Source organism: Ovis aries, chromosome 6 (assembly GCF_016772045.2).
Source record: "Ovis aries strain OAR_USU_Benz2616 breed Rambouillet chromosome 6, ARS-UI_Ramb_v3.0, whole genome shotgun sequence".
Classification (NCBI taxonomy): Eukaryota; Metazoa; Chordata; class Mammalia; order Artiodactyla; family Bovidae; genus Ovis; species Ovis aries.
In genome coordinates, this window is record NC_056059.1 from 103,128,301 (window position 1) to 103,136,127 (window position 7,827).

At 39.1% G+C, this 7,827-nt stretch overlaps 1 protein-coding gene across 2 annotated transcripts in view; it reads right to left on the reverse strand.

Moving 5' to 3' along the window:
• Nucleotides 1–7,033, reverse strand: part of SPARCL1 (SPARC like 1) — a 51,103-nt gene extending 44,070 nt beyond the window's left edge. For both annotated transcript variants that reach the window (XM_004009982.5, XM_060417413.1), the window contains exon 1: nt 6,615–7,033. The gene's annotated coding sequence lies outside the window, so the exon portion shown is untranslated. The remainder of the gene's footprint in view (nt 1–6,614) is intronic.
• Nucleotides 7,034–7,827: the final 794 nt, after the last annotated feature.

Sequence of the window (7,827 nt, forward strand, 5' to 3'; positions counted from 1 at the left end):
TTCTAAGGGTATGACCTTCACCTGCCTGTCATCTTGACTAACTGAACCTACATCACTTTGCCGACAAAGGTCCATATATTTAAATCTATGGTTTTTCCAGTAGTCCATACAGATGTAAGAGTTGGACCATAAAGAAGGCTGAGCACTGAAGAATTGATACTTTCAAAATGTGGTGCTGGAGAAGACTCTTGAGAATCCCTTGGACTGCAAGGAGATCAAACCAGTCAATCCTAAAGGAAATCAACCCTGAATATTCACTGGAAGGACTGGTGCTGGAGCTGAAGCTCCAATATTTTGGCCACTTGATTCGAAGAGCTGACTCTTTGGAAAAGACACTGATGCTGGGAAAGATTGAAGGCAGGAGGAGAAAAGAGTGACAGTGGATGAGATGGTTGGACCTCATTGACTCATCAACTCAAAGAATGTGAGTTTGAGCAAGCTCTGGGAGACAGTGAAGGACAAGAAAGCATGGCATTGTGCAGCCCATGGGGTCACAAAGCGTGGGACACAACCAAGCAACTGAACAAAAACAACTATGCGAGTCTAGGCAGGGATGGATACAGTTCATACCCATTGGATCTTCAATTCTAACCAGAATTGAATATTAAACATAACTCAAGCAGAGGATAAATACTTTTAGTACTTAGGGAAGAGGGTGTTATGGGGACCTGCTTACACTTCATGTCTCCCACTGCCTTGCTCCTTCCTCTCACAAGAGCTGGCCTTCTCTCTGTTCCTCAAATATACCATGATCCCTCCTGCTACAGGGTCCTTGCACAAAGTATTGACACACTCACAATTCTCTTGCCAGCACCCACTTGCCCCAACCACCACTGCCCAGCACACACAGTTCTCATAGAGTTAATCTTTGTTTAGCCTTGGATCAAGGGAAGCCATCACTGACCTTGAGTGAAGGTCAGGTTCCTTATATACATTCTTAGAACAAAGGTGCTTTGCCTTCTTAACACTTATCAGCATATAATTATATACAATTCATGCTCCATATAATGCAAACTCCCCCCACCCCAGATGAAGCCATAGAAAAGAGGGATTTGCCTTATATTCTAGTACTTCTGATGTCTCCTACATGAAAGGTCATGGTCTCAGTTATTTCATTTTCAACAACAGAGTACCATTTCAGGCAAACAGCCTGAAATGATCTAAAGCAAGCCTTATTTTTGATCTTAAGAAGGTCACCTGGACAAGAAAAAAAGAGATGAAGATATTTAAAGCAGATTTGGTAATTATTCCTGAGGCATGACTTCATTTTTGCAAGTGTTGGAATCACACAGTTTTAGAAAACCACACTTTATAGACTCAGGTGGTTTTAAATAAGCCTTTTAAAGAGCACTGGAAAAAAGTCATATAGCAGGTAATTAAATGTAGAGATCATAACCAGAGGATGAGAATTTATGCCTGGGGCTCAAATCTGCAGCATCAGCAGATTTCTGAGAAGTGACTTGGGGAAGATGGATGATGCACTGTTCTCTATTAGATAATTACAGACTGGATCCGGTGAACACAATGATCTAAAGATGCACAGAGAGAGTTTTAACAACATCGTTTCAGGAAATAGAAGAATGGTAAAAAGTATTTTTAGAAGCATAAAATATTTAAAATGATATGAGACTTAATGTATTTGTAACAATGGAGTAAGTGTCCTAAGTATACATTACAATATATTATCCATCTGTGCACTTAGGCTGGCCAAAGACTTTGCCTGAGGATCTTTTCATTAGAAAAATGAAGATGACTTTTTGTTTGAGGCCACTTTATGTTTGGGCAAAGGTACTTTCTTTAAAAAATTATCAAAATCTAGTTGATTTACAATTTTGTGTTAATTTCTGCTATACAACAAAGTGATTCAATTACACACACACACACATATGTTCTTAACAAAAATATATATTTTCCCAGTTTTTATTACCGTGATGATTTGGTTAATACCTGTTTGCCTAACTACATAGTAAGTGCTACAAGAACACAACCCTTCTCTGTTTGCACCTATAGTATTCCAGGAATTTCACACAGAATTGTTGTTCATTCGTTCAGCTGTGTCCAACTCTTTGTGACCCCATGGACTACAGTACACCAGGCTTCCTTCACTGTCCTTCACTGTCTCCTGGAGTTTGCTCAAACTCACGCTCATTGATTTGGTGATGCCATCATATTAGCCATTTGAGATGTAAGATAAAAATATTATTTGTTTCATGACCTGAAGAAATAAGTAATATTTCAACACTGAGGAAACTAAAATGGAATTTTCTTTTTCTTTTTTGGCTGCACCGTGTGGCAAGCAGGATCTTAGTTCCCTGACCAGGGATCAAACCAGTGCCCTCTGTGGTGGAAGCACAAGTTTAACCACTGGTCTGCCAGAAACTAAAAAAAAAAAAAAAAAAGCATTTTAATGAAAGATAAAATGCTTTGATACCTTTTGCCCTAGCATTAATTAAGATGAGAAGAATTTTTATTTACTCTTTATAAATGTAAAAATCCTCAATTATTCCCTTTTATTCTCTTAAGATACTCAAGGGTTCATGTTTATACAGTGACAATTCTGAGGCCTGTTTTCATTATAGTTTACTTACTGGGAGATTCAAGGTTCAAAAAGGTCATTCTTATCAGAGTTAGACCTAATGAGAAGAGTATTAAAAGAGCTATGGCTTCTTGAGCACTTCCATCCATTGTTTCAGTGAACCCTACAACAATCTATGTTAGCTGTTATTCCCATTTAAGATGCAGGGGAAACTGAGGCTTGGTGAGCTTCATAGCCAACCTTTACCACTGGTCAGAATCTGTAATAAGAGTCTTACACACAGTAGCTCATTCAATTCCCATGACAAATTTATGACCACTATTATCTTTCTTTTATATATGGGAGGATGAGGTGAAGAGTGGAGACGATAAAAATCTAGAGAGTCTGAGTGCCAGGATTCCAGGAAACCTGCCCCTGTATCCCCTTGATTGATAACCATTTGGATAAGCTCATGGTGAAGCTGGGAGGAGGTAGTGGGAACTCGGAAAATGGCTCTATTGTGGGATGTGCAGCCTGTGCTAGAAAGTGAGGTCCTTGCTTTTTTTTTCCTCCTTGGCCTTCCCGGTGGTTGTTCCCTGCACTCCACAGTAAAATGGTCACCATTTAGTAACTTTCTTGTTCATTGTCTTTACATCCATTCATTGACTCTTTAAAGGAAATGTTTGGCTACTGCCACTGGTGTACATAAGTTGGTTGCATAATAGGAAGGAAAGAAGCCAGGACGGGAGGCTCCATTTCTAAAGAAGGCTTTTTAAAGCCGACTAAGAGTGATTTCACAGAGAGGGTTGTGAAACTCGAGTCTCTCTATACGCTTTCATTGCTATGACGACAGGAGGCTCCTGCTGCATGTAGCCAGAAAAAGCAGCTGACATTTCGGTCCTAGGAACATAGGGGAGAGGTTTACAAAAACAAAAAACAAAACCCAAACCCTGGCGTGAGAATTTCAGTTAGAGAGAGCAAGAAAAAAAAAAAAACAACAACAACCCCAAGAGCAAGTCAAAACTCCTATTCTTGCCTTTAGAAAAGATAAGAAAGGAGAAATGTTGGGGCCTTCTCTCCTGTCCAAGTAGCCAATAAAACAGATTTGAACACAAAGCCCCATTTCGTCTCACCCCTCTTAACAGCAATCTGAAACAGAAAGCTCACTTTGGTTTCACTTGACTTGGCCATTATGAAGCAACTAATTGGTAAAGCAGTAATACTTTATGCTGAGCTTCTCCCCCCACCCACCCACATACACCCAAGGGAATTCACTAGGGGTCAGATTTATTTATTTTTCTATTTCTTTGAATCAAAAGAAAATTCAAAGAATATTTTTTTCTTGACCCCCAATTTTACTGCAAGAAAAATTATTCCAAGTGTGTAATCAAACAGTTCCTCACTAGATTGGGGTTGACCCGTATACAATATTGATATTACGTATAAAACAGACAATTGATGGGGAACTCTACTTAGCACACTGCGGTGACCTGAATAGAAGGAAAATCTGAAAGGAGGGGATATATGTATGCATACGGTTGATTTCTTTTGCTATGCGGGAGAAGCTAACACAGCATTGCAAAGCAACTATGTTTCAATAAAAATGAATTAAAAACTTCTTCACTCTGTGTCTAGTATTCTGCCAAGTGAGGTACCTGACATTAAAAAAACACCTTATTTAAATTCTACAACCACCCTAGTGTAGGCATTATTATCACTATTTGCTTAATAGATGGGTAAATTCAGTCCAGAAGGTGTGACGTGACCCCACAAGCTCGCATAGCCTGTAAGAGGCAGAAGTCAGGATTTAAACTCAGGCGTGTAAGACACTGAAACCCATGATCTACCTACTCTTCTAGGCATAGACCTGGCATTGACATTTTATTTTACAGCAAGTGTGTAACTACAAGGAAGAAACCCTGAGGGAAAAGCTAGAGTGAATTCCCTTTCTACAGAGTTCCATTCATATTAGCTCTGATCGATAGATTGATTCAAATATATCAGGCATAGCTAACTTCCTCTCAATTCTCACAACAGATTGCTAAGGCAGTAACTAATTTTAAGATCCCGATTTCCACAAATGAGGGCACTGAGGATCAAACAGTTATTTTCACAAAGTCACAGACCCTGGTAAAGGCCAGATGTAAACCAGATCTGTATGTTTAAAGAGCCCATGATCTTACTCACTTTATTACACTATCTCCCTACAATCAGTCAAGACCATACCACACACTCTATTCCCCAGACTTCTGACCATTTTTTAATGCCCAAGATAAAAATCAGGCTAGCCTCAGGTGGTACCACCATTGCAAGCACAGCCCTTGGGAGAAGATGCTCTGCGGGCCTTGTGTGAACCAGTTCCTAGCCTAATTGGACATCCAGGCCTACAGGGGAAGTTCCTCTGAATTTTTGGGGCTTCCTTCTCCTTCACTAGAGGTTGTTCCAAAATGATATGTGGAGTCTGAAAATTAGTCACTTATATTCTTGGGGGAAAAAGATTCCCAACACATTCTGGACCTTGTGCTAAATTTAAATAAGATAGCAATGTTTTATATTACAGATCAACTGAATAAAAATAACAAGCAGTTGAGAGGAAATGAAATGAAAAATGTTTGAAACTGTCTAGACACATCACTATTCATTTCATTTCTGTCATCACTATTTATTATTTTTACTTAGTTGATAAGTAAAACTGTGCCTGAGTGCCTATTGGGGATTAAACACCAAAGGATCTGGAAAAGAAAGCCCAGGACTTGAATTACTAAATGGCTGTACAAAAATTCCCTGAAAGAAAATAAACAAGATTGATTAATAACATATATATATTCTTTTCCAAAATGTGGAAAGCAGCACTGGATGGTCAGTAGATGAAACAGACTTCTGTGCTTTGCTGGCTCTTACTGAATGGACAGAAATATAAACTTAAATATTTCCTGAAAGGGGTGTCCTTTTTTTTAAATAGTCATAGTGAATGATAGTCATAACCATCAGGGCTGAGCTGAATAAGCTGTGAACTGAAAAAGACTGATATCCATGAGAAAGGGGAGAATAAAAAAAAAGATTTCTGCTGAGTTGGACCAAGTGAACATTTCTATTCAGTGTACTTAGGCCCTGGGCCAGAGGGGAGCTCGGATATAATGCCAAGGTGACATATTTAACCTCTTTGCAGATTAATGGCAGTTCGAAAGGGATACACTCTCCGCAAGACCTCTTGGTTATAGATCAACAGCGTTGATCTGCAGTTGAAAGCACGGCTTTCTCCTGCAGGGCGACCTCTAATTCCCAGAAGGAATGAGGAAGCATGGCTTGCATTATTGTTTTATTTTAGAAGATAGAGTCAGAAATGAAGGTACCTCACAATATAGGAGTTATGATAATTTTTTAGCTCTTTGATTCCCTTCCCCTTTTATCTCTTCCTAAATAAAACATTATTAGGAATTAGGAATTTTGTGTATGTGAGTATGCATCCTAAAAAAATAATGGAAGGAGACAAGAGACAATGAGTCAGAAAACTCTAAAAGGGAATCAGGAAAAAAAATATTCACAATAACTAAAGAAGCGATCAAAGATGAATATAATACTATAGAAATTTTCTTATCTTTTGGAGAAGCAAAATGTTCCATTTCTACATTGCTATTAGGTAAAAGACTGGGAAAGTGGTGATGACTGAATAACTTTAGATAATTTAAACAGGGAAAACACCCAAATTACTTTGATTTGAAAGTTTATTTTTAACAACCACCTTTCTTTTGATTTATTTAATACAGTTAGTCAAGTATTTCTGCAAAACACATTTCAGGATTTCAGACTTCACCAAGATCTGAATGCTAGTCTGGCCAACAATATTTTTACATTTGTAAACATCATTTATTAGTATTTGCTCTTTAACCATGGGGAAGGAAAGGAAACATGACTTCTAGTGTTAAAATTCCCTAGTAAGTAGTTTTTCTGTAAATCATGCAGAAGGATTTTTTTTTTTCATTGTTGTTGTTAACAAGTGGCTTTGTATTAGGCAAAAATATTAGACCTCTCTATCTGATCATGCAAACTAGGTTAACAAATACAATTAAGCCAATACAGTAAACTTCTTAAAATTTACCTTCAGGTAGGTGGCTGGACCCAGAGCCGTGGGAGAAAATTGCAGCTGAATCCTGTCTTTGCACACAGCCTGGAAATAAGTTTGACAAATGCCCAATGTTCTTTAAATCTCTCTCCTTGTTTAGCTCTGCTTCTTTGCCCAGAAACACATTCAGGTCTATTGGAGTTGAAATTCTGCTGCTCTGTCAACTCGTCAGGGTCTGAGGTGACAGACGAATTCGGAGGTTGGCACTGGGACATATTTCAGACTGTCATCGTTTTTTTTTGTTGTTGCGGATTCCCGCAGTTCTCCGGCGGTCCAGCCTCTCCCGAGGAGGGCGAGGGTGCGCTGAGCGTCACAGGCAGTGCAGACCCGCGGGAAGGAGCTCACTCTGCCCGAGAGAATGGGGTTAACTGTCCTCCCCTCAAGCTCTTGTTCTCAGAGGCTCATAACTTGGCCAGAATATAAGCACTTGGCTCCTTATGCGCCTTTTTTTCTCCCCCTTCTCTTTTTCAAACAACTCTAAAAGGTTTTACAAGCAGGATCTCTTTTTGGGAGTTTTTTAATTTTAAAAGAGACTGAAAAGAGACTCCATGCTGTGGTTTCTTCCTAAAGGAACTTGGAGGGGGATGGGGGTTAAGGAAGGGGAAAGAATAATCGTAGTAGATGCATTTTTTACGTCTCCTGTGCAAAAACTGTTCTCACGAATGCGTCTGAATTTAGTAACAGCAGGATATTGCAGGTACTTTAAACTTTTCAAAAGATGACCTTCAGAAATTTACATATATATGAAGCACTATTCCTTCATAGTCTGGATCACTTATATGTTGATCCAGAAATGTTGCAGTTCATAAACCTTTCTTTCCACAACAGAACTCCCTACCATAACCCCCTGTATAATGATTGATCTGTAAGAGGGAGCTTTCCCATGAAACAGACTTACTATTTCCATTACTTCCATATGTGTTTCATCTCTTCCACTGCTACTTCCACATTTATTGAACATTTGTTATGTGTCAGACATTGGTTAACAGTTCTTTATGCATCCGTCTCAGTTGATCCTGCCCAGTCTACATGAAGTGACCATCACGTCCGTTCGATGATAGTGTGGTTTGGTGGGAAAGTCTGCACGTTTGAGGCCACACCACGTGGGTTTGCACGTTGGTTCCTAACTGTGTATGACCTGGGATGAGTCACATAAAGTCTCTATGATTCAGAATCCTTATCTATAAGA